This window comes from Mobula hypostoma, chromosome 15 (genome assembly GCF_963921235.1).
Source record: "Mobula hypostoma chromosome 15, sMobHyp1.1, whole genome shotgun sequence".
NCBI lineage: Eukaryota > Metazoa > Chordata > Chondrichthyes > Myliobatiformes > Myliobatidae > Mobula > Mobula hypostoma.
In genome coordinates, this window is record NC_086111.1 from 38,527,125 (window position 1) to 38,552,894 (window position 25,770).

The 25,770-nt window shown below is 39.3% G+C and overlaps 1 protein-coding gene across 8 annotated transcripts in view; it reads left to right on the forward strand.

The window, feature by feature from the left end:
* Positions 1–25,770, forward strand: part of foxp1b (forkhead box P1b) — a 570,970-nt gene that overhangs the window by 90,841 nt on the left and 454,359 nt on the right. For 2 of the 8 annotated variants that reach the window (XM_063067914.1, XM_063067909.1), the window contains exon 3: positions 10,824–10,943. The exons of the other annotated variants lie outside the window; for them this stretch is intronic. The gene's annotated coding sequence lies outside the window, so the exon portion shown is untranslated. The remainder of the gene's footprint in view (positions 1–10,823; positions 10,944–25,770) is intronic. 8 annotated transcript variants of the gene reach the window in all.

The window sequence follows — 25,770 nt, forward strand, 5'->3', positions numbered from 1 at the left end:
TTATTCTCATTTCCTATGAAATGTTCCCCTTTCATTTTAAACCTGTGTCATTTAGACTCTCCTGCCTTAGGAAAAAGATTCTGACTACCTGTCCTATCTATGCCACTCATAATCGGCACTCCACCCTCGTCATTCCCAATATAATTTGCTCCCGCCAGATATAGAAATTTGCTCTCTGCTCTATGTTGACAAATACAGTACTGTACAGAAATTCTAGGCCTCCTAGCTATATTTATTATGCCTAAGGGTTTTGCACAGTACTGTATATATTATAAAATAGATAATATTTTAAAATTTAGTGTGTGTAATCATAGATGATTGGATATTATAAATTTACAAGCAAGCATTTTTAGGCTGTTGAGATGCACATGAAATAACCTCTACTTCAAAATATTGTTTCCTGAGGATCTCAGATAATTGACTTTGGGTTTTATTTCAATCAAGTTGAAACACATTGAAGAACATTAGGTAGCTCATTGACAAAAGCTGGATTTGAGGTCAGACTGCAGTAAAGCCACATAAATGAGGAATTGGTATGCCTGGGAAGGGGTTGGAGGACGACGATGGTAGGTGGTAAGCCGGGTACTGTCTTTGAATTTGAATTCGGGCAGATCACTTCTGCTTCTGCTCAGAACTTCAGATTCAGTTTCAGGTTCTTTAGTTTAACACACGTTCATTGAAACATACAGTGGAATGTGTTGTTTGCCTTTTAACGGCCAACACAACTTAAGGCTGTACTGTGGACAGCCCACAAGTGTTGCCACAGATGCCGGCAGCAACATAGCTTGCCCACCAAGTTCACAGAACAACAGCAGCAACAGAAATGAAACAACAACAGAAAACAAGTCCCTTGCCTCCTTCCCACCCACACGCACTGACAGGTCTCTAACCACAGGATAGGCCATCGAGCCTTGACTTCCGGACTTCTGATCGACCTCTGTGCTTTGATATTAGGTATCGACCCCAGGATTCACTAGTGATAATGAATGAAGACCCCAAACTCCAGGCCTCTAACTCTGGAGTCACTGATGATGGGATCCCAAACAATCGGGCTTGATTTTCAGTCTCACCAACTTGTGTACCTACGGGGTCATCAGACCTTGTGCTTTCTGCCCCATGGAACTTTATTACAGAACCTGTTGGCGACTCACTGACCTTGGGCACCACCAGCCCTGGTTCCACTAGTCTGCCGGCCTGATATCTGATCACATTTGCCCTTCATCACATGTGCATGTTGCTGGCTTTTGAATGAGGAGCACAGAATGGAGGTCTAGACTCCAGTCTGACCTCAAATTGTCCTGTATTCCTGTCCCTAAATCCCAATCTGACCCCCTAACTCCCCTCTCTCTCAAAACCATCCCTACGAACCTTTTAAAAAAAAAACAAAATCTGAAAATCTGAGCCAACTTTGACATACAATCAACGACTACTTTATTAGTTACAGGAGTGGAAGCTGGCATGGTCTCCTGCTGCTGTATCTCATCCACCTTAAGGTTCTTGTGTTGTGCATTGAGAGATACTCTTCTGCATACCACTGTTATAATGTGTGGTTATTTAAGTTATTGATACTTTCCTGCCAGCTTGAACTAGTCTCGCCATTCTCCTGTGACCTCTCTCATTAACAAGGCATTTTCATTCACAGAACTGCTGCTCACTGGATTTTTTTTTTTGTTTTTTGCACTATTCTTTGTAAACTCTAGAGTCTGTTGTGTTCAAAATCCCAGGAGATCAGCAGTTTCTGAAATACTCAAACCCCCCTGTCTGACACAAACAATCATTCCACGGTCAAAGTCATTTAGATCACATTTCTTTTATCTGAACAACAATGGAACCTCTTGACCATGTCTGCTTTTATACATTGAGTTGCTGCCACATGATTGACTGATAACAGATTGCATTAATGAGCAAGTGTACAGGTGTACCTAATAAAGAGGCTACTGAGTATAGAATGCAACTCAGCACCACCTTGATTGCACATGGGTGCCTCCGAGTTTGACTTCCAAAATGTTTTTCTTCATCTTGCATGTACAATTTATAAAATAGATGTTAAATTATTTCCTGATCTGCAATTTGCTCACTCTTTTCACAAAGCTTCAGCAACTGTGTATAAAATAAAATTTGGATTTGGTTGTTCAGTTCTGAATACTGATCAAGTTTCTCACTGGTAGCTTAGAATCTTTTCTTTTCCTCTTATGTTTAAAAAGAAAACTAAATTGATAGTTTTAATTTTTTTTCAAAGGTAAAGGTAGATCTTTAGAGTCAAGACATTGTTATCAACTAGAACAGATAGGCAGTAAACCCAGTTTTTTGTGTGTGCTACTACTGGCCTAAGCATGTACAGTATAGGGTGACAATTAACCTTCAACTTATGAAGAAGTTCTTTGCTCAATTTCTGACTTGATAATGTTGAAGAAACTGACTGTGGTGTGTTATTTGTGCTCCAGAGCTTAAATCAACAAATCTTGAGAGCAAAATGAGAATCTTAAATTGCTCACTTGCATTTTGATTGGCAGGTCAAAATTAGATTCAGGATTAGAGCAAGTACAGACAGTTGTAAATCCATCAGGAACCAAAGGGCCTCTTCCTGTTCTGTACCCTTTATTAGCTAAATTTGTTTTGTCCTTTGCATTCAGTCAAGCAAAAAATGCAATGTGTTGGAATTCCAGTGTACCCTAAGGAGTGTGCTGGTGTGGTGTTGGTACTGTGAAGTGCCAACTGGTTTTCCATTTTTCACTGCGTCAAAATTCATTTGTGGTTGAGCACTGAGGGTCCTCAAAGCTCAAAGTTGATTTTGTACTTGATAATGTGCCTTTTAGTCTTTCTTTACTGAGTCTGGGCTTGGGAGATGGTCAAAATCAACAATGGAATGGCATTGTAAGAGGAGTTTTGTTTACTCTGCATACTTCTTGAGCCAAATAATTGCAGTCTTCTACAGTACTCTTCGGCTTGAGGGAATGTGACACTGTTGGTGGGGCTAGCGGGTACGATCAAAGAATGGGACAAGAGGTTCTCACAAGAGTTGTGGGGTTGGGGGGAGATCGTGCTCCATGAAGGCAAATTGTTGGACAAGGGAAACAGATTGACACTTGATGTAAGGAGGGATATCTGTAATTTGGACAGGTTATTAGTAGTATTTAAAGATGGTGATAGATAACTTTCTGAAAGATCATGAAATTGAGGGGTAGGGGAATTGGAATAGAAGAGTTGAGGCCAGAGTAGTTCAGACATGATCATATTGAGTAGTGGCACTAGCTTGAGGCCCTAATCGTGGTCCTATTTTCTTGCGTCCTTGTGGGATGGCTGTTGAATGGGGTGGTGGAGGAAGAACTGTGGTAGTTAAAGTGAGTGTATAGAAATGTAACATTTGGATTTAGAATCAATTGGGAAAGCTATCTACTTCTCTGAGATGGACATAGAAGGTCATTCCATCGGTACATTGACGGGTGGAGTAGCCGATGAAATTAGGTTAGCAATTCATTGATCTTAACTTTGTACTTTGGAATGAAGGTTTTGACAGAGAAGATATTGAGAAAGTATTTTTCTTGTAGGGAGGATTAGAGCCCATTGTTATGGAAAAAAAATTGAAATTTAGAAGAATTGGTGAGAATGTGGAATTTGCCACGCAAAAATTGGTGGAGACAAATAGTATGGTATATTTTAGAAGAGACGAAATGAACTTGCAACAAAAATGGAAATAGAGAGTGAAATTGGCAGATTTGCTTGAGGAAAGGTGAAAGGAGGCTTACCATCTTTAAAAAAACTCCAATTAATGTGAAACTCTGTAACCTGAGGTTTTGCTGACACATCATTGAGAAGGGACAAAATGTAGTTTTGGCAATAAGAGTTTAGGTCAAAATCACACACACAAAATGCTGGAGGAACTCAGCAGGCTAGGCAGCATCGATGAAAAGGGTACAGTCGATGTTTTGGGCTGAGACCCTTCACCCAAATCAATAGCTTAGATCGGAATGTAAAAAGTTCTATATCATATTATCTGAAGCAGTAAACTTGGGAAATTGATGAAGTCAGAACTAGTGGGATATGGGCACAAGCAAGAGCTATGTTTGCTGTATTAAGTGATTGCAGTGTAAAAATCGACGTAGACTGGTTAGGCTCTCTATGACATATATTGTACATAACCCTGATGAAATCAATTTTCATTGTATGAAGTTGAACAAACATCACACTACAAATTATTTTTAGCCCCACTATCTAGACACCAGATATTAAAATATATGCCTCCTCCAAATATTTTATTCTTAACTAATGCCCAATATTTATGCTGGTACTAAAACTTTCCATAACTTGAATTTTTGGAGACCTGGGCAAAATTAGGGGTTAATATGTATTCAGGAGATTTGGGAGATATAGAACCATATAGTCATATTTAAATATAAAAAGCTAGTTATGTTTATGACTGGTAGACTTGAGAGATAGTTTTGTAAAAACTGAAAAATGACTCAAATTTATTTCAATGGAAATTAAAACTGAAAGCTAGAACTAAAGTTTTCTGGGCCCACATTATAACAAAAATACAAATCAGACAAAAATATCTATATTTAATATCTTTATTTTGTATGAAAATACATATTAGTCACTTAGAAGACGCAAGACTTATTGGATGCTTGATTTATACAGTGCAGTTCACTTTATGAGGGGTGAGTGATAAGTTCGTGGCCTAAGGTAGGAGGAGTCAATTTTAGAAAACCTAGCACATTTATTTTTCAGCATAGTCCCCTCCTACATTTACACACTTAGTCCAGCGGTTGTGGAGCATACGGATCTTGGACCTCCAGAAAGTGTCCACAGCAGGGATGATTGTTAAGTTCATGGCCTAAGGTAGGAGGAGATGAGTTATACAGGTCTCGTTACATGCACATGCAGTTCAACTCTTTGAGTGATTATGCAGCAAGTTTAAACTTAATAACTCATCAGGGGTGATTGATAAGTTTGTGGCCTAAGGTAGAAGGGGATGAGTTATTAATTTCAAACTTTCTGCATAATCACTCAGAGAGTTGAACCGCACGTGCATGTAACAAGAGCTGCATAACTCATCTCCTTCTACCTTAGGCCACGAACTTATCAATCACCTCTGCTGTGGACACCTTCTGGAGGTCTAAGATCCGTATGCTTCACGGCCGCTGGACTAAGTGTGTAAGTGTAGGAGGGGACTATGTTGAAAAATAAATGTGCTAGGTTTTCTAAAATCGACTCCTTCTACCTTAGGCCACGAACCTATCAATCACCCCTCGTATTTATTATCTACGGCCGAGAAATGGGTTTGACTTGGAGAATAAGGATATATGATTCCCTTCTATTTGTACTTATAATTTGTATTACATTTTTACATTCTGATGTGAGCTTTGAGACCTGTTGCTAAAACCACTTTTTCAAACATTGTTCTATTTTGTCTTTTTTCATGTCACTTTTCCAAAATTTCAGCCATCCTACAGCTCTGTAACTTGAGTTTTTTCTAACACGACATCCAAAACAGCTAGCTGTCAGTTAAGCTTCACTGGCCCCTGAACCTGAGGAGATCAATTTGAAATCAATCCTTGTCATTACCTCAATTGTTTCTATCTTATCTTGCACAGTGCGAATCTACCACAGTAACACACTGCCATTGTATTTTCTATTTTTATACTATTTCTCAATAATTGTTTCATTAAATCACCCCTTCTTTGTTATCCTCTAACCTGGTTTAAAACATGTCCTGCACCATTCATTATTTCTTCTGATTTTTTTTTGCTTCTGTCTTTGGTGTCACTACTCTAACTCTCATCTGCAAATTTTCCTGAAATCTTTAAATGTGTTGAGGTATTAAGCTCTTCCAAGAACTTGTAGTTTACCCTTCTTAATTTTGAGTTCATGTCTGTGGTGAACCATATGACTGAAAAGTCATGAAACATATTATACTTGAAAGGCCCCAAAACAAATATTACAAATTTAAGGCATTGCATTAAACAGAGATTACATTTGAATGAATATGGTCTTTGGATGAATGGAGTGTTGGGATTTGCAAACCTGATAACCATGACGTTCATAAGCATCTTTGAAAGTAGGTCAAGGACTGTATCTAAGATGTGAGTTACTTGCATTTTTGTGTTGTGTTATGGCATTTCCAGGTCTACAGGTTTAGGATTTCAAAGAACTTAAAAACTTCCTTTCCTCAGTGGGTTTGTACCTTAGTAGTAGTGGGTGTAGAGAAAGCAATCCTATTGCATAGCTAATTTTATCAGCTTCAAAGTGATGTCAGATAAGCCTAGCAAATTTTAATAGTGGCACAACAGGTGGTACCAGTTTCAAAATTAGATTGGGTTGTGTGTGCAAATATGGTAGAAGGAATAAAGGTATAAACAGTTTGGTCAAAGAGTACCTGCCCTCAGATAGAGAGAGAGAGAGAGAGAGAGAGAGAGAGAGACACACACACACACACACACACACACTGCTGAGAAAGAAAAGTAATTGATTCAGCTTTTCATGATCTGTAAGTCAGAGGGTTTCACAGAAGAACTCCGCTAAATATTTTTTCAAGCCTTGTGAAAGACTAGATCACACTAGCAGGAAGACCAACCAAATGTTTCCAATTGTGGATAAATTCCAGTAAAGTCTGAAATGCATTATACAGTAAGTGCCAAGAAATGTGCTGGTACAGTAGTTGCACAAGTTTTGTGCAGTAAAACAGCTTAGCTACTTATGGCAATGAAAGAAAGCAAAGCTTTTTATTGGCAAGAAGTTAACATACACCAGATGATGCTGCACCACATACAAATATAAAACATGTTTGGTTGAATGTTTTTAACAGTGCTCGTGAGCTATGAGTACACACACTTGGCAATACATTTCAGAGTTGTGCAGTTTGGTTCACTGGTCGTCAGGCATGGTTTGGATTGTTCATACCATGCTAATTTAACCAAGTATATTCAAGTTAATTGCAATTCAGGCTTAATCAATTGTTTTAGACATTCCTTTTTTTTATTTTTCTATTATATGCTTACCTGTAAATAACTGGTTGATTAAAAAGGACAGCATGAAAAGGGAATTTAAAAAAAACTCTGCCAAGTAATTTCCTTTGTTCGTCTGAATTAATTATTTCCACATTAAACAGTGAAAATATTTTCACCTGATACTAAAATCTGCTCATTTAACTCAGAATTAGAGGGACTGCAATCTATCCAGCACAGATTCATGGTCATAAGACCATAAGAGATAAAAGCAGAATGGGTCACTCGGCCCATCGAATCTGTTCCGCCATGACTGATTTATTAACCCTTTCAATCCCATTCTCCTGCCTTGTCATCATAATCTTTGATGGCCTGACTAATCAAGAACCTATCAACCTTCATTTTAAATATACTTAGTGACTTGACTTACACAGCCATCGGTGCAGTGAATTTCACAGATTCACCAAATGGATGTCTCTCTATTCTAAGGCTGTGCCCTCTGGTCCTAGACTCACCCACTACAGGAAGCAACCTCTCCACATCCACTCTACCTAGACCTTTACATATTCAGGAAGAGGTCTTGACGAAGGGTCTCGGCCTGAAACGTCGACTGCACCTCTTCCTAGAGATGCTGCCTGGCCTGCTGCGTTCACCAGCAACTTTTATGTGTGTTGCTTGAATTTCCAGCAACTGCAGAATTCCTGTTGTTTGCCTTTACATATTCGATAGGTTAGTATGAGATACCCCCTCCCCTCGTTCTTTTAAGCTCCAACAAGTACAGTCCCAGAGCCATCAAATGCTCCTCGTATGTTAACCCTTTAATTCCTGGAATCATTCTCATCAACCTCCTCTGGACCCTCTCCAGTGCCAGCACATCTTTTCTTAGATAAGAGGCCCAAAGTCTTAAGTAAAAAAATACTTAAGATGCAGCCTGACAAATGTCTTATAAAGCCTCATTGTCATGTACTTGCTGTTGTATTCTGATCCTCTCGAAATGAATGCTAAATTCCCATTTGCCTTCCTTACCACCGAATCAAGCTGCAGGTTAACCTTTAATGAATCCTGCAGTTATTGAGGCAAGTTACCGCGTTCTTCTTGAGCACCGGTATGATAGAAGCCAGCTTAAAGTAGGTGGGCACCTCTGACTGCCGAGGCAAGATGATAAAATCTTAGTGAACGCTCCAGCTAGTTGATGAGCACAGGCCCTTAATATTTGGCCAGGTATTACATGTGGGTTGGATACTTAATGTGGGTTCATCCTCCTGAAGGATGCTCTTGTGTTGGCCTCAAGAGACTGAAATCATAGGATCACTGGGGGCTGTGGGAGTTTGTGATGTTTCTTCCATGTTTTGATGGTCAAAGTAATCATAGAAGGGTCTGTGCTCCTCTTGAATCGAAGCCCCGTTGTCACCTATGTCGCTGGATTTCACTTTGTAAGAGGTGTAAGCATTCAGGCCCTGCCACAGCAGTCAAACATCCTTCATTGATTCAAGTTTGCTCCAGAATTGCCACTCTCCCTGTGAGATGGCTTTCTGGAGATTGTGCCTGGACCGCTTGTAATTTTCTGGTTTGCCATGCTTGAATGCCTCTGCTCCGGCCCTTAGCAGATTGTGGATCACATAGTTCATCCAGGGCTTCTGATTGGGGAAGACTCTGAATGATTTTGTGGGGACACGCTCGTCTACGACTATTCTTATAACATCTCTGACAATTGTTTCATTCAGATCCACAGATGAGTCCTTGAACATGGCCCAGTAGCCTTAAATTAATCCAGTAGCTTCCCTACCTCCTGCAACCACCTTTTCATCGTCCTAATCTCTGCAGCCTTGCTTTTTAGCCTCTGCCTGTATGCAGGTAGGAGAAGGACAACAAAGTGATCAAATTTCCCGAAATGCAGTCTGGGCATGGAATAGTAAGCATTCTTTATCTTAGTATTGCAGTGGTCTTCCTTCCCCCTGTCACTCTCGAATTTTTGGCATATTGCTAATGTCTTCCCTAGTGAGGACTAACATAAAGTACTGATCAAGTTTGTCTGCCATTTCTTTGTCCCCATTACTACCTCGCCAATGTCATTTTCCAGCAGATCAGAATCCACTCCTGCCTTTCTTTTACCCTTTCTATATCTGATAAAACTTCTTTTAAAAAAAACATACATTTCTTGTCTTAGGACAGATTCAAAATGATCAACACCTCCTTCTTTATTATTTCGCCTTTTGACTCTGACATTCACAATGATTTTTCTCCTGGGATTAACACACAAGATGCAACTTGTTATTGTTAGTAGAAAAGAAAGATATTAAATGAGATAGATTATACAACAATTTTAATTCAGTGACTTGCTGTGATTTAGGCAGGGAGCCTAAAATATGGATAGACTCAGTACGTTAGCATACAGATCAGTGACAGGAATGGCCTACAAAACTTAGGAAGATATCTAATAAAACAATGCAAATCATTTTAACCCAGGCTGGAGACCACCAAGGACTGACTGCTTTTTCACCGCAGATGTTTTTGTTTGACTTATTTAATCCTTTGCTTTATGTATTGTTTATACTCTACCCAATTTTCCTACTATCTCATTGGCTTTAACTCAAAGTATTTATAGTTTTACCCCTTTTCACCCTTTTCCTCATTAAAGCTGGTAAACTATGTTGGGGCAGGTGTTCTGCATTCGGCTGCTTAGACTAAGGGTAACAACTGACATCTTATCCTGTGCATTTCATTGTCACTTTGTGTAATAATTCTCACACAGTGAAATATTGGGGAAGACAAGGATTCTTTGCAAGTGACCTTGTAGAGAGTGAGGTGTCTGATTTGTCAGTTACTTCTGATTTTGAGTATTGTTATATGATTGGATGTCTTTACCTCCAGTGAAGGAAAGTTGTATGTGGCTGTTTAAAGAGAGTATAGGTGGATTATTTTCTGGAAATTGGCAGAAATGTACCAGAAGGGCTTTCTGCCTACAGCTGGAAAGGTAAGCCCTTTGGGATTTAAAACCTCCAACAGTAGGTTATAAACATTGTTACGGTGTCTGGATTGCCCAAAAACTCAAAAATAAAAAAGTCATTTGGAGTCATAATAGGGAGCAAAGGACTACAATGTACAGAATCATGAAGTATTATTTCACCTTGGTTCTGAAGAACTGAATTAAACCCTCTTAGCGTTTACTCAACCACTGTGTTAGCATTTTTTTGCATTTTGAAGATGGATCTGTATGAAGAAAACATATTTGCATCCAAGGTTCTCACCAAAATTTAAAGAGCTGCAGACACTTCCTACAAAACCTTATCTCAAACTTGGGATTTGATTATGGTATTACAAAAGCTAATTTAACCTCTGTTTGAACTTGACCTGTTAAGGAAATCTGTCAAACTGATCATTTCACTGCATGCTGGAAGGTTATGTGAAGTGTATGATTCTTCCCTGAATTTTCTTACCTGAAACACTCAAAGAGTGTCCTTAGTAATATACGAAATCCATCTGGCTTAAGAAATCACCATTTAATCTTCATACTAAAATATGTGGAACTAGCACATAAATAAAATGGATTTAAGAAAATGTGCATTACCATTTATACAGAATAAAGATACCTGAATAGCCACTCAATTGTAGTTGTACTGTTGAAGTGAAAATTGAATAATTTGTTTTATTTAAAATATAAATGTAAAATGTATTATAACGTGTGGGACAGAGAAATCTTCTTGTTGGTACTTACAATCCATTCTTCTGCAGTAGCAGTGACTATAGGGTTAGTTACATGGAATAATTCTCTCACTTTCAATAAACACTAAGTGGATTTGAATGGCTCAGCTTGGTTTCTTGGTTGGCTTAGTAAAAATAGAACAAAAATTATTGACATTGGTTTTCCTCTTCCTTCAGCTATAGATTTAGGAAAAACTGAGGGATGTTTTGAAGACAGTTATGTTATCGTTATGGAAATTGGAATTCGCTGGAAGTAGTCACACTTGAACTTCTCACAGCTTTTCACATATTTCTCAGGTTTGTTTAGTTCTTGACAATGGCAGTTGTGTCACAGTAGTAATTTTGTTGCATCAAAATATTATATATTTTCCTTTTAATTAGCTTTTCCCCCCATGTGCCTGAAAATTACAGTTGATGTTATTGAATTTGTGCACTGGTGTCTGGCAGTCACTTCCAGAGAGGGGAATTAAATAGACTCCTTATTGTTGTTCACTGCAAAATATCTGTTGTGATAAATTGTGTAAATACCACTCATTAGTAGACTATTTATTCCTTTATCTTTGTGACTGTGTTCATTTTCAACTGGAACAGTTACAACACCACATTGTTACTTTTAAGAAGACTAGACAATTCTATTTTTAAGTAGTGCTTAGTCTCTGCTTAAGTATCCAAGGTATTACATAGAGAACTATGAATCAACGTGTTTTTACCTCTATCTTTTTTCTAGTTATATTAGCTAGAGTCCATTGTTACTCAATTAGTTAATTAAATTGGTCTTTTGCTACTCACCGATTCTTGTTAACTCATGTGTTAGAGCATTTCAACTCTGGTTCAGTTAAAAAAAAGAGCATACATATAATTTTACATTCATTATATTATTCTATTAATCTTAACCAAATATTTCCCCTTTTATTTGTGCTTTTACTACTGTGTTTTTTTTTGCAGCAACCTACCTGGGTCTGTACAGTAATCAGTTTGTTTCATTTTTAATAGTTACTTCTCTACAACCTACTGAGGCCACCAGTATCACTTGTATATTATATCAGTTTTTCTGTACAGATGTAATCATAGAAGCATGGATACCAATTTTGGCAGATGCAAAATTTTGAGCACCATCTCGTCTACCAATAGCATTAGGATAATAGTGAGATCTTTCCTTAAAGCTTCAGACTTCCCATGAAATGAATGATGCTAGCCGAGTCCCTGAACACATCATCGTAAATGACCCAGAAGCCAGATACAAGTCTGTTCCATCAATGAATATGTGGCATGAGATCGTTAAAGTAGACTAATGTATGCTGTTTTTGGATTTATTTTCATGACATCTGAGATAAATGTACAAACACAAATTCAGAATAATACACAAACATCCAGATCCTCAATGATAATTCATTGCCCTGATTCTCACATGATATATCATTGTTACAATATTTTTTTTATTGTGGAGAAGGAGTCTTTAAATTCTGTACTTGCATTAGGAGATTTCTTGAGGATGGTCATTTTTCACCATTCACCAGCCACATCATGCACTGATGAGGTCAGTTATTTGGTTCTGTGTCTGCTGAACCAATTACTGATGGGGGCAAGGACGCAGGCAACAGACTGAGGTTTGTAGCATTCACTCTTCTTACCTACGGCCATACTTGGTACAAAAGCTTGAAGTGCCCAGTCATCTTGATAGTACGTCCTGTCCTTGCTGTGCTTTATTTGACACAGAATTTACTAATAAAGCATGGGATTGGCTGATGAGTTTTATGTTTAATTGGTTATTTTGTACAGTAAAAGGTGTTGGGTGTTATTATTTCTGGTTGTGCTCTATTGGATGCTCCACTGTATTGCCCTGAAGGATAAAGTAAAATTACACTTTTATGAATGTTCTTAATAATGCAGAAATAGTGTAAGCAATGTTTCTTTAATCCTTCATTATGAAACGGTAATTCCTACATTTTTTGGTTCAGTTATGAGATTTTAATTTGTTTTTAGACGATTGTAAAAATTTTAATTTGTAGAATTTGAGCTTTGATTTTTTTTGGTTGCAGTGTTATATATTTTTAATGATAGGCTATTTTTACTCTGTATTAAATTAACTTATTTGAAAGTGCTTCTGGAATTTCTCTATGATAGTATGTGGAATGTTTCCATTGTCATCTATTCATAAATCTTCCTGTGCAGGATTTAACCTCTTACTTTTGCAGGTGTCTGTTCGATATGCTTAGTGATGTGGAAGGCCTGCCTATGTATGTTCCACCTATCTTTGTATCGTCCGCAATTAGTATGCTCTTACATACATATCTTGTTTAGTTCTAACCCATGCTGATATCTTTGTCCTTTCCACGTGATTATTTGCATTTATGGTGGTTTTCATTCAAACACAGAGGAATCTTCTCACTGATAGAATTATCATGGGTTTGACAAACCTGTTTTCAATTTTTCCTTGGATTACTTTTTGCAGCTATTTTAGAAAAATTGCTATTGCTTCATTATTTTGCATCTCTTTGCCACTGATCATTGGCTGTTTAACCAGTTAAACAGTTAACCTGTTGGAGTATTTTGGAAAGCAGAATCACATATAATAAAATATAACTCTGTAAGGAAGGGAACGTTAGTTAGCTATGAGCTATCTCAGTTAGGTAGTTGACTATTCTGAATACTTTCTGGGGCACGTACCTTGTGGGCACATAGTCTGACCAATCTGTTTATACCTTTATTTCTTTTACCAAACTGCATGACTATACACATCCCTGTCACTTTTTTGCCCAACCTCTTAATCTCTCTAAGTCCTACTGCAGACTATCTGCTTCTCCACCTATCTTTGTATCATTTACAATCCTGGCCACAAAGCCATCAATTCTGTCATCCAAATCATTGACATATAGTGTGAAAAAAAACGGCCCCAATACCGACGACTGCAGAACACCACTGGTCACCAGCAGCCAACCAGAAAAGACCCCCTTTATTCCCACTCTTTTTCTCCTGCCAGTCAGCCAATCTTCCACCCATGTTAGTACCTTCCTTGTAATACCATGGGTTCTTATCATGTGCGACACTTTGTGAAAGGCCTTCTGAAAATCCAAGTAAACAAAATCCACTGACTCTCCTTTGTCTGCCTTGCCTGTTATTTCCTCAAAGAATTCCAACAGATGTAGGATTTTCCCTTAAGGAAACCATGCTGTCTTCGACCAATTTGTCTATGTGCCTCCAAGTAACCTGATACCTCATCCTTAATAATGGACTCCCATCATCTTCTCAATCATTGAAAGTCAAGCTAAATAGCCTATAATTTCCTGTGTTTTGCCTCCTTTCTTAAAGAGTAGAGTGACATTTTGATTTTCCAGTGGAAAATCTTGGGACCATTCTTGATTCTAGTCATTCTTAAAGGATCAGTCCTAATGCCTCCACAGTCTCTTAAGCTACCTCTTTCAAAATCCAGTGGTGTAGTCCTTCTCGTCCAGGTGACTTATCCCCATTCAGACTGTTCAGCTTCCTAAACACCTTCTCCTTAGTAGGAGACATTCTTGAGTTTCTGTCACATTGCTGGTGTCTTCCACAGTGAAGACTAATATAAAATACTTATTCAGTTTATCACAGTTTCTTTGTTCCCAATACTACTTCTCCAACATTTTTTGTGCAGTCCATTATCCACATTTGTCTCTTTTTTTTTACTCTTTCTATATCTAAAAGAAAACTTTAATCATGCTTCTGTAGCATCTTTACTCAACTGTAACACCAATACATCAGATTTTAGCATCTCCTTCTCAAATATATGATGAGATTTTTTTGTATTATGATCACTAGCTCACAAGGGTTCCTTTACCTTAAGCTCTATAATCAAATATGGTTTATTGCACAACACTAAATCCATAATTACATTTTCTTTTGTGGGCTCAACCACATGCTCTAAAAAGCCATTACATACATGCTCTAAAAAGCCATTACATACGCATTCTACAAATCCCTTCTCTTGAGATCCATTGACTTTCCCAATCTACCAGAATATTGAAGTCATCCATGGCCACTGTAACATTGCTTTCCTTACATGCCTGTACTGTCTCCCATTGTAATGGATTCTACATTTTTTGATCCTATATCACTTTTTGCTAAGGATTTGATTTAATTTTATCCCAATCGTGCCGGTCGTTCTGCCTACTGGCCTGCCTTTACCTAGTCGTAATATAAATGCCAAGTAAACAGACAATTGTTTTCATCCAGTGACAGTTATGGACTGAGGATCAATTCAATTTATTTATTTTCCTTTAAGGAATGATGATTCATCACTATCCAGTGATCTTAGTGGAGACAGATTAGCTGTGGACGTAAGTAGTTGAGAATTTTTAAATGGAATTCTCATGTAAATAAGGTAGATGTGTTTTGAGTAATTTCATATTCATACATAGTCGAAAAACGGAGAGGAAGTCTGCTAGTATATTTGTTCTGAAATTGCTGTTTATTACTCTGAGGTATTTCAAAGTTCAAAGTAAATTTATTATCAAAATACATATCTGTCGCCATATACAGCCCTGAGATTCATTTTCTTGCAAAAAATCCATAATAGAATCAATGGAAGACCGCAGCAGCTTGGATGTTCAACCAGTGTGCAAAAGACAGCAAACTGCGCAACACAAAAAGAAAGAAATAGTAACAAGTAAGCAATAAATATCAAGAACATGAGGTGAAGAGTCAACAAAAGTGAGTCCATGGGTTGAGGGAACCTTTCAATAATAAAGCAGGCGAAGTTGAGTGAAGTTACCTCCTTTGGTTCAAGAGCCTGATGGTTGAGAAGTAGCAACTATTCCTGAACCTGGTGGTGTGAATCCTGAGGCTCCTCTACCACCTTCCTGATGGAAGCAGCCAGAACAAGATCATGAGCTGGGTGGTGGGTGCTCTGACGTGTCTCATATAGATCTTCTCAATAGTCATCTTCATAATAATGGTCAATATCAGTAATAAACTATTCTCTGTGATTGATAGTAACATTCCACACAGCTGTTGCATGTCATTAAATGTAACTGAATGTGGCTTAGGAGCTTGTGGATGGCTAGACATTGTAAGTGAAGTAAAAATGGACACTGCTCAGCAGGTCAGGTGTCACACTTGGAGTTAGAAACAGTAAGTTTTTAGGTCAATAACTCTTCATCAGAACTGCTAAACAAGCAAAAAAAAATGTTTAACATGTTGGACTGCTGAGGATATCCAGCACCTCATGTCTTTATTTCAAATTTGGATGTTCATAGTAAATTTTTTATCAACGTGTGTGTGTGTGTGTGTGTGTGTGTGTGTGTACAACCCTGAGATCCACTTTCCTGCAAGCAATCACAGTAAATACAAGAAACATAATAGAATCAATGAACAACCACACCAAACAGGATGGACAACAACCAATATGCAAAAAAGAAACATCTACAGATTTTCCTTCCTCAATTTCTTTGTAAATGAAGACCCGATTGCAAGTAACTTGATGAATAACTTGATTTAAACAAGCCAATATTTAAATTATCCCTTGTTCAGAACTCCGGTTGCAATGATCATATTTCTCAACTCAAATGAAAACAGACACAATCCATTTACCTTCCCACATAAGAGAATTCCTCTACTCACTCGCTTTAGGGAGTACCAAAATGTTTTATTTTTAACGAATTCTGTTTTAAATCTGCATATATCACAAGAATGGGTTTTAACTCTTGGATGATGCCAAATTTGCAGGCTTTCTATACTCAGTTTACATCCTGTTATTCATCTGTTTACATTTGAAATTTGTGTCTCCGAAGGCTGCTGCCAACATTAGATTAGGACCTCAGAGGAGGATTTGACTAAGTCTCAAGGGTGTAAAGCCAGAATCCTGGCTCAGTTGTTTCATTATAAGGTCTGGAGGAGACTCTTTCAGTATTTCTTTTCTGTTTTGTCCTGTTTTGTGTCTATATTAGTTAAACTATCCAAGATGTTATGCATTAAAAATAATACTTCTTTGAACAGAATGAGCAAATGTAGAGGCAACAAATGTTTATTTTGAAAGTGGGTTATAGCATTATAATCAAAAAAATGTCATCAAATGGTTCGTGTCCTAAAATCTTTAAGAACCATAACCGCATGATTCTGATTATCATGTTTATTGCTGAGTTGCCCACTGTATTAGATGCTAATGTTATTTAAAAATTTGAGAAATCTTTGAAGTGTCTAAGGTTGTTGAGAGAAGTGTTTACCTTGAAGGGTTTACCAGAAATTTTAAATTCTCTTGAAATGCAATGCAATGCAATGTTGGCATTCATTTCTAGAGGAATAGAGTATAGGAGCAGGGATGTGATGTTGAGGCTGTATAAGGCACTGGTGACTCACTTGGAGTACTGGGGCAGTTTTCGTCTTATTTAAGAAAAGATGTGCTGATGTTGGAGAGGGTAGAGAGAAGATTCACTAGAATGATTCCGGGAATGAGAGGGTTAACATATGAGGAATGTTTGTCCGCTTTGGACTGTATTCCTTGGAGTTTAGAAGAATGAGGGGAGACCTCATAGAAACATTTTGAATGTTGAAAGGCATGGACAGAGTGGATGTGGCAAAGTTGTTTCCCATGATGGGGGAGTCTAGTACGAGAGGGCATGACTTGAGGATCGAAGGGCACCCATTCAGAACAGAAATGCGAAGAAATTTTTTTAGCCAGTGGGTGGTGAATCTATGGAATTTGTTGCCTCTGGCTGCAGTGGAGGCCAAGTCATTGGGTGTATTTAAGGCAGAGATTGATAGGTATCTGAGTAGCCAGGACATCAAAGGTTATGGTGAGAAGGCAGGGGAGTGGGACTAAATGGGAGAATGGATCAGATCATGATAAAATGGCGGAGCAGACTCGATGGGCCAAATGGCTGACTTCTGCTCCTTTGTCTTATGGTCTTATGGAATTACAAGGATGATAGCAATGAAATGGAATATAATGAACGTGATACCCTTGGAAACTTCTGGAAGTAGTAATCAGAGCTATAAAATAATGGCACTTGGTGTTATCACATTTGAGTTATTAAGTGAGAGCTAAAACTGATTTAGTGTCTCCAAATTAAGTTTCACTAACCACAGTCAAAGTTGATGAAGGTGATGCACTAATTGTACTAACAATATTGAAGAAGACCATTTTGACCTATCTAGTTAATGCTGGATCACAGGAGAATTCCATAGTAGCACAAATTCTTCCTGTAACCTCTTCTCCTCACATTCCCATAATTTCCAGGATTTAACCTCATCTACATATTAGGGGCAGTTTACAGTTCACCAGATTGATTCCAAGATGGCAGAATTGACATATTAAGAGAAATTGGAATGATTAGCCTTATAATCATTCAAGTTTTGAAGAATGAGATGGGATATCATTGAAACTTAGAATAAAAGTCCTGCGATTATATAGCCTTGATGCAGTAAAGTCATTCACAATGGTGTGGTAGTTCAGAGGCCACAGCATACAAATATGGATTAAGCTGTATTGGACCGGGTTAAGGAGAGGAAACCTATGAAGCTTTCTATCACAGAAGGCAAATAAAACAAAGCTATTAAGTATATTCAAGAAGCAGGTACATATAGTTCTATTGGCTAAAGGGATTAATGAATAACGGCAAAGGAACAAAAAAGTAACTAATTTATTATGTTAAAGAGCAGAACAAGCTTGAAGGCTCTTTTTTTTTGTTGTTGTATTTCAAGTTAGTAAGGACGTAGCAAGGACCTGGACCCAATGCAATTCAACACAATAGGTCACGACAGACGCAATTTCAATGGCTCTCCATATGACTTTAGACCACCTGGACAACACAAACACCTACGTCAGGATGCTGTTCATCGACTATAGCTCAGCATTTAATACCATCATTCCCACAATCCTGATTGAGACTTTGCAGAACCTGGCCTCTGTACCTTCCTCTGCAATTGGAACCTTGACTTCCTAACTGGAAGTCCACAATCTCTGCGGATTAGTGATAACATATCCTCCTCGCTGACAGTCAACATTGCTGCACCTCAGGGGTATGTGCTTAGCCCACTGCTCTACTCTCTATACACATGACTGTGTGGCTAGGCACAGCTCAAATATCATCTATAAATTTGCCAACGATACAACTATTGTTGGTAGAATCTCAGGTGGTGAAGAGAGTGTGTGCAGGAGTGAGATATGCCAACCAGTGGAATAGTGCTGCAGCAACAACCTGGCACTCAACGCCAGTAAGATGAAAGAGCTGATTGTGGACTTCAGGAAGGGTAACATGAAGGAACACATACTAATCCTCATAGAGGGATCAGAAGTGGAGAGAGTGAGCAGCTTTAAGTTCCTGGGTGTCAAGATCTCTGAGGATCTAACCTGGTCTCAACATACTGATATAGCTATAAAGAAGGCAAGACAGCAGTTATACTTTATTAGGAGTTTGAAGAGATTTGGCATGTCAACAAATACACTCAAAAACTTCTATAGTTATACTGTGGAGAGCATTCTGACAGGCTGCATCACTGTCTGGTATGGAGGGGTGACTGCATAGGACTGAAAGAAGCTGCAGAAGGTTGTAAATCTAGTCAGCTTCATCTTGGGTACTAGGCTACAAAGTACTCAGGACATCTTCAGGAAGTGGTATCTCAGAAAGGCAATGACAATTATTAAGGACCTCTGGCACCCAGGGCATGCCCTTTTTAAGACCATAAGACAAAGGAGCAGAAGTAGACCATTCGGCCCATCGAGTCTGCTCCGCCATTTTATCATGAGCTGATCCATTTTATCCTATTTAGTCCCACTGCCCCGCCTTCTCACCATAACCTTTGATGCCCTGGCTACTCAGATACTATCAATCTCTGCCTTAAATACATCCAATGACTTGGCCTCCACTGCTGCCCGTGGCAACAAATCCCATAGATTCACCACCCTCTGACTAAAAAAATTTTTTCGCATTTCTGTTCTGAAAGGGCGCCCTTCAATTCTGAAGTCATGCCCTCTCGTACTAGACTCCCCCATCATGGGAAACAACTTTGCCACATCCACTCTGTTAATGCCTTTTAACATTCGAAATGTTTCTATGAGGTCTCCCCTCATTCTTCTAAACTCCAAGGAATACAGTCCAAGAGCGGACAAACGTTCCTCATATGTTAACCCTCTCATTCCCGGAATCATTCTAGTGAATCTTCTCTGTACCCTCTCCAACGTCAGCACATCCTTTCTTAAATAAGGAGACCAAAACTGCCCACAGTACTCCAAGTGAGGTCTCACCAGCGCCTTATAGAGCCTCAACATCCCATCCCTGCTCCTATACTCTATTCCTCTAGAAATGAATGCCAACATTGCATTCGCCTTCTTCACTACCGACTCAACCTGGAGGTTAACTTTAAGGGAATCCTGTACGAGGACTCCCAAGTCCCGTTGCATCTCAGAACTTTGAATTCTTTCCCCATTTAAATAATAGTCTGCCCGTTTATTTTTTCTGCCAAAGTGCATAACCATACACTTTCCAACATTGTACTTCATTTGCCACTTCTCTGCCCATTCTTCCAATCTATCCAAGTCTCTCTGCAGACTCTCTGTTTCCTCAGCACTACCGGCCCCTCCACCTATCTTCGTATTGTCAGCAAACTTAGCCACAAAGCCATCTATTCCATAATCCAAATCGTTGATGTACAATGTAAAAAGAAGCGGCCCCAACACGGATCCCTGTGGAACACCACTGGTAACCGGCAGCCAACCAGAATAAGATCCCTTTATTCCCACTCTCTGTTTCCTGCCAATCAGCCAACGCTCTATCCACGTATGTAACTTTCCTGTAATTCCATGGGCTCTTGTTAAGCAGCCTCATGTGTGGCACCTTGTCAAAGGCCTTCTGAAAATCCAAATATACAACATCCACTGCATCTCCCTTGTCTAGCCTACTGGTAATTTCCTCAAAAGATTGTAATAGGTTTGTCAGGCAGGATTTTCCTTTAAGGAATCCATGCTGAGTTCTGCCTATCTTGTCATATGCCTCCAGGTACTCTGTAACCTCATCCTTGACAATCGACTCCAACAACTTCCCAACCACCGACGTCAAGCTAACAGGTCTATAATTTCCTTTTTGCTTCCTTGCCCCCTTCTTAAATAGCGGAGTGACATTTGTAATCTTCCAGTCTTCCGGAACCATGCCAGAATCTATCGACTTTTGAAAGATCATTGCTAATGCCTCCGCAATCTCCACAGCTACTTCCTTCAGAACACGAGGGTGCATTCCATCTGGTCCAGGAGATTTATCGACCTTTAGCTTATTCAGCTTCCTGAGTACTTTCTCTGTCGTAATTGTGACTGCGCACACTTCTCTTCCCTGCCACCCTTGAGTGTCCGGTATCCTGCTGTCTTCCTCAGTGAAGACTGATGCAAAATACTTGTTCAGTTCCTCTGCCATCTCCTCATCTCCCATTACAATTTCTCCAGTATCATTTTCTATCGGTCCTCTATCTACTTTCACCTGTCTTTTACTCTTTATATACTTGAAAAAGCTTTTAGTATCCTCTTTGATATTATTTGCTAGTTTCCTTTCATAGTTAATCTTTTCTCTCTTAATGACCTTCTTGGTTTCCTTTTGTAAGGTTTTAAAGACTTCCCAATCCTCTGTCTTCCCACTAATTTTTTGCTTCCTTGTATGCCCTCTCCTTTGCTTTAACTTTGGCTTTGACTTCTCTTTTCAGCCACTGTTGCATTCTTTTTTCCATTCGAAAATTTCTTCTTTTTTGGAATACACCTGTCTTGCACATTCCTCATTTCTCGCTTAAACTCCAGCCACTGCTGTTCTGCCGTCTTTCCCGCCAGTGTCTCTTTCCAGTCAACTTTGGCCAGTTCCTCTCTCATGCCACTGTAGTTTCCTTTACTCCACTGAAACACCGACACATCAGATTTTGGCTTCTCTTTTTCTAATTTCACAGTGAACTCAATCATGTTATGATCACTGCCTCCTAAGGGTTCTTTCACCTCAATCTCTCCAATCACCTCTGGTTCACTACACAATACCCAATCCAGTACAGTCGATCCCCTAGTGGGCTCAACAACAAGCTGTTCTAAAAAGCCATCTCGCAGACATTCTACAAATTCTCTCTCTTGAGATCCAGTGCTGACCTGATTTTTCCAATCTACTCGCATGTTAAAATCCCCCACAATTATCATAACACTGCCCTTCTGACAAGCCTTTTCTATTTCCAGTTGTAATTTGTAGTCCACATCCCTGCAGCTGTTTGGAGGCCTATAAATAACTGCCATCAGGGTCCTTTTACCCCTGATATTCCTTAGCTCAACCCATAAAGATTCTGCACCTTCCGATCCTATATCACCTCTTTCTAATGATTTAATATCATTTCTTACCAATAAAGCCAGGCCTCCCCCTCTGCCTACCTTCCTATCCTTCCGATACACCGTGTATCCTTGGACGTTCAGCTCCCAGAGACATGCATCCTTTAGCCAGGTCTCAGTGATGGCCACAATATCATACCTGCCAATCTGTAGCTGTACAACAAGATCATCCACTTTATTTCTTATGCTGCATGCATTTAAGTACAACACCTTAAGACCAGTATTTGATACTTTTTGCTTTGATTTCACTGCAACTCATCCCAATGGCTACCCATTTGCTCCATCACCTGCCTGTCTTTCCTGACATCTTTACTGCTCACTATCTTAGATTTATTTCTGTTTTCCCCTTCCTCCGCTCTATCATTCCAGTTCCCATCCCCCTGCTAAATTAGTTTAAAGCCTCCCTAACAGCTCTATTAAACTTTCCCACCAGGATATTGGTCCCCTTCGGGTTCAGGTGTAACCTGTCCTTTTTGAACAGGTCATACTTCCCCCAGAAGAGATCCCAATTATCCAAGAATCTGATACCCTGCCCCCTACACCAGTCTCTCAGCCAGGCATTCATCTGCCTGATCCGACTACTCTTGCCCTCGCTAGCATGTGGCACAGGTAGCAATCCCGAGATTACTACCCTGGAGGTCCTGCTTCTCAGCTTCCTTCCTAACTCCTGGAAATCTCTCTTCAGGACCTCCTCGTTTGTCCTATCTATGTCATTGGTACCAACATGTACCAAGACAACTGGCTGCTCACCCTCCCCCTTTAGAATATTCAGGACCCGATCCGAGACATCCCGTACCCTGGCACCTGGGAGGCAACACACCATACAGGTATCTCTGTCAGGCTCACAGAATCTCCTGTCTGTTCCCCTGACTATGGAATCCTCCACGACTACCGCATTTCTCTTCTCCCTCCTTCTCTCCTGCACAACAGCGGCAGGCTCAGTGCCAGAGACCCGGTCACCGTGGGCATCCCCTGTCAGGTCATCCCCCTCAACAGCATACAGAACAAGATAATTTGTTGCTAAGGGGGACAGCCACAGGGGTGCTCTCCACTATCCGGGCATTTCCCTTCCCTCTCTTTACAGTGACCCAGTGTTCTGACTCCTGTAGCCTAGGGATGACTACTGACTCCTGTAGCCTAGGGATGACTACTGACTCCTATAGCCTAGGGATGACCACCTCCCTGTAGCTCCTGTCTATCACCTCTTTACTTTCCCTGATAAGCACTAGGTCATCAAGCTGCAGCTGCAGATCCCTAACACGGTCTCTGAGGAGCTGCAACTCGGTGCACCTGGCGCAGATGTGACCATCAGGGAGGCTGGAAGTCTCCCAGGATTCCCACATCTGACACCCTGAACAAAGCACTAACCCTGTGGGCATGCTATCTAATTCTACACGAATGAAACAGGAAAAATAAGTCTACTCACCCACTTACCTCGCCAAACAGACAAACTTTTTAAACCGTTAGCTGTGAGAGCCCTGCTGTTCCTGTCTGTCCGGGCCGATTTGCGAAAGGGGTGGGCGGGGGGGGAGAGAAAAAAGAGTTGGCGCTTCGCTCTCGCCTCTTCCCGTTTATCGCTGAAGCCTGTTGTAGCTTCTCACTGTTACTTATCAGGGAGGAGGTACAGAACCCCAAAGGCACACACTCAGCGTTTCAGGAACAGCTTCTTCCCTCTGCCATCCAATTCCTAAATGGACATTGAATCTTTGGACACTAGCTCACTTTTCTTTAATATACAGTATTTCTGTTTTTGCACTTTTAAAAATCTATTCAATATACTCAATTGATTTAATTGTTTATTATTATTATGTTTATTTTATTTACTATTTTTATTTTTTTTTCCCTCTCTGCTAGATTATGTATTCCATTGAACTGCTGCTGCTAATTTAACAAATTTCACGTCACATTTCAGTGATAATAAACCTGATTCTGATTCTGAGATGATACAGTCAGGATGCAGAAAAAGATTTATGAGAAAGGTTCCAAGGACAGGGATTTCAGTTACATGGCTGAACTGAAGAAGGTGGGTTGGTCTGCTTTAGAGTAAAGAAGCTTGAGAGGAATGATTGTGGGGGTGTACAAGATCAAGGTAAGTTTAGCTGAGACAGAGAAAATCTGTTCCATGGAGGTGGGAACACTGATTAGAAAGTGATAGGGAAAAGTCACATGGTTAAATAAAAGCCAAAACTTATTTACACTGAGAGTGATGGTAATCTGGAACTAATTGTTGTCAGGCTTGTTGAAACAGTGAAACAGGAAGACAATTGGAAGAGCATTGAGAGTAAATAATTTAGAAGGGGAAATCTATGAGAAAAAGTGGACAGAATAGTTTGCTCTACAAAGAGCAGGGATGATCTTAATTGGCTGAATGGCCTTGTTCTGTCCTATAAACTTACGATGAGTCATTGGATACTGGCAACCATTGTATTGCAGTGGAAGTTTGTCCTGATGGAATTCACAAATCACTATCAAAAAATCTCAGATGCCAAAGAAAAATTGGCCCTCATAGAGATTTTGTGTCAATTTTAATTTGATTTTCAGCTCCTATTTCTTGGTGCATTAAATGATAATGTAGTTTTGTGTTACGGAAAAACAAAAGTTTTCTAGGAACATAACCCATGGTAAAATGGGAGTTTCTTGTATTAATTTTGGATTGTGTTTATTTTAGACTGCTGGAAACCAGTAGGTCTCATTTTTTGGAATAGCTAAGAATGTTCAGAGAGCATGAATTCCTTTTTTATTCCTGAAGTGTGTCCATAATTCCAACCTAAGTGTGCATGTCTACTTGTATGTTAATATGTTTTGGAGAAGCATAATTTCTGAGCTTTGCCAGTATTTGGAGATAATATGAAGTTCAGTGAAATGTACACATGATCCTTGTATAGAATTCCATTGTGTCATTTATTTTCATTCCTGTTGTGCATAAGTTTCATTGGAACACGAAGCCTTTTGCAAAATGAAACCATATTTATCCAATCATCGTTCACAGCGACCTCCTTTATGCAAGCATCAGCTGCATAACTATATCCTGAAACACTTAGAATTCATTAAAGTTTATGGTTTGGTCCATTCAGATTATCAGAACACATGTAAAATCATACATCCAATAAAAACCATGCATCCCTTAATGTTGGCCGTGAGAAAACATATTTAGTAATTTCCACTCCAAAAAAAAAAGAAAATCTGCAGATGCTGGAAATCCAAGCAATGCACGTAAAAGGCTGGAAGAACTCAGTAGACCAGGCAGCATCTATGAAAAAGAATAGTCAACATTTCAGGCTGAAACCCTTAAGCAGGACTCATGATGAAAAGTCTCAGCCTGAAACATCAACTGTACTCTTTTCCGTAGATACTGCCTGGCCTGCTGAGTTCTTCCAGCATTTTGTGTGTGTTGTTTAGTAATTTCCACTCTTCCTTTCTACACACCTGCAAATGTTTACTTTTCAATGATATATCTGGTCCCATTTTAAAAATCAACATTGAATCTACTTCCATTATTCTTATTCATAAGTTCATAAAATTTCCCATTTTGAAAACTTCTATTTAATTTTCATTTAACAGACCCTTTCAAAGAAAACTAATGTCAGCTTCTCCAGTTAATTCCACAAAATTTGTTCCTCATCCAGTCACCTTTCCATTAAGTATCTTCTGTGCACTCCAGGCCATTTACCCTCCAAGTACAATGGGAACAGAAAATTTTAGTTTAATTCAACATACCATTAGAATTGGCTAGAATACTGGACACAGTATATGGGCATAGTGATGTGAGTTTGTCTAATGTTGAAATGTTCAGCAGAATGAGCCATTACT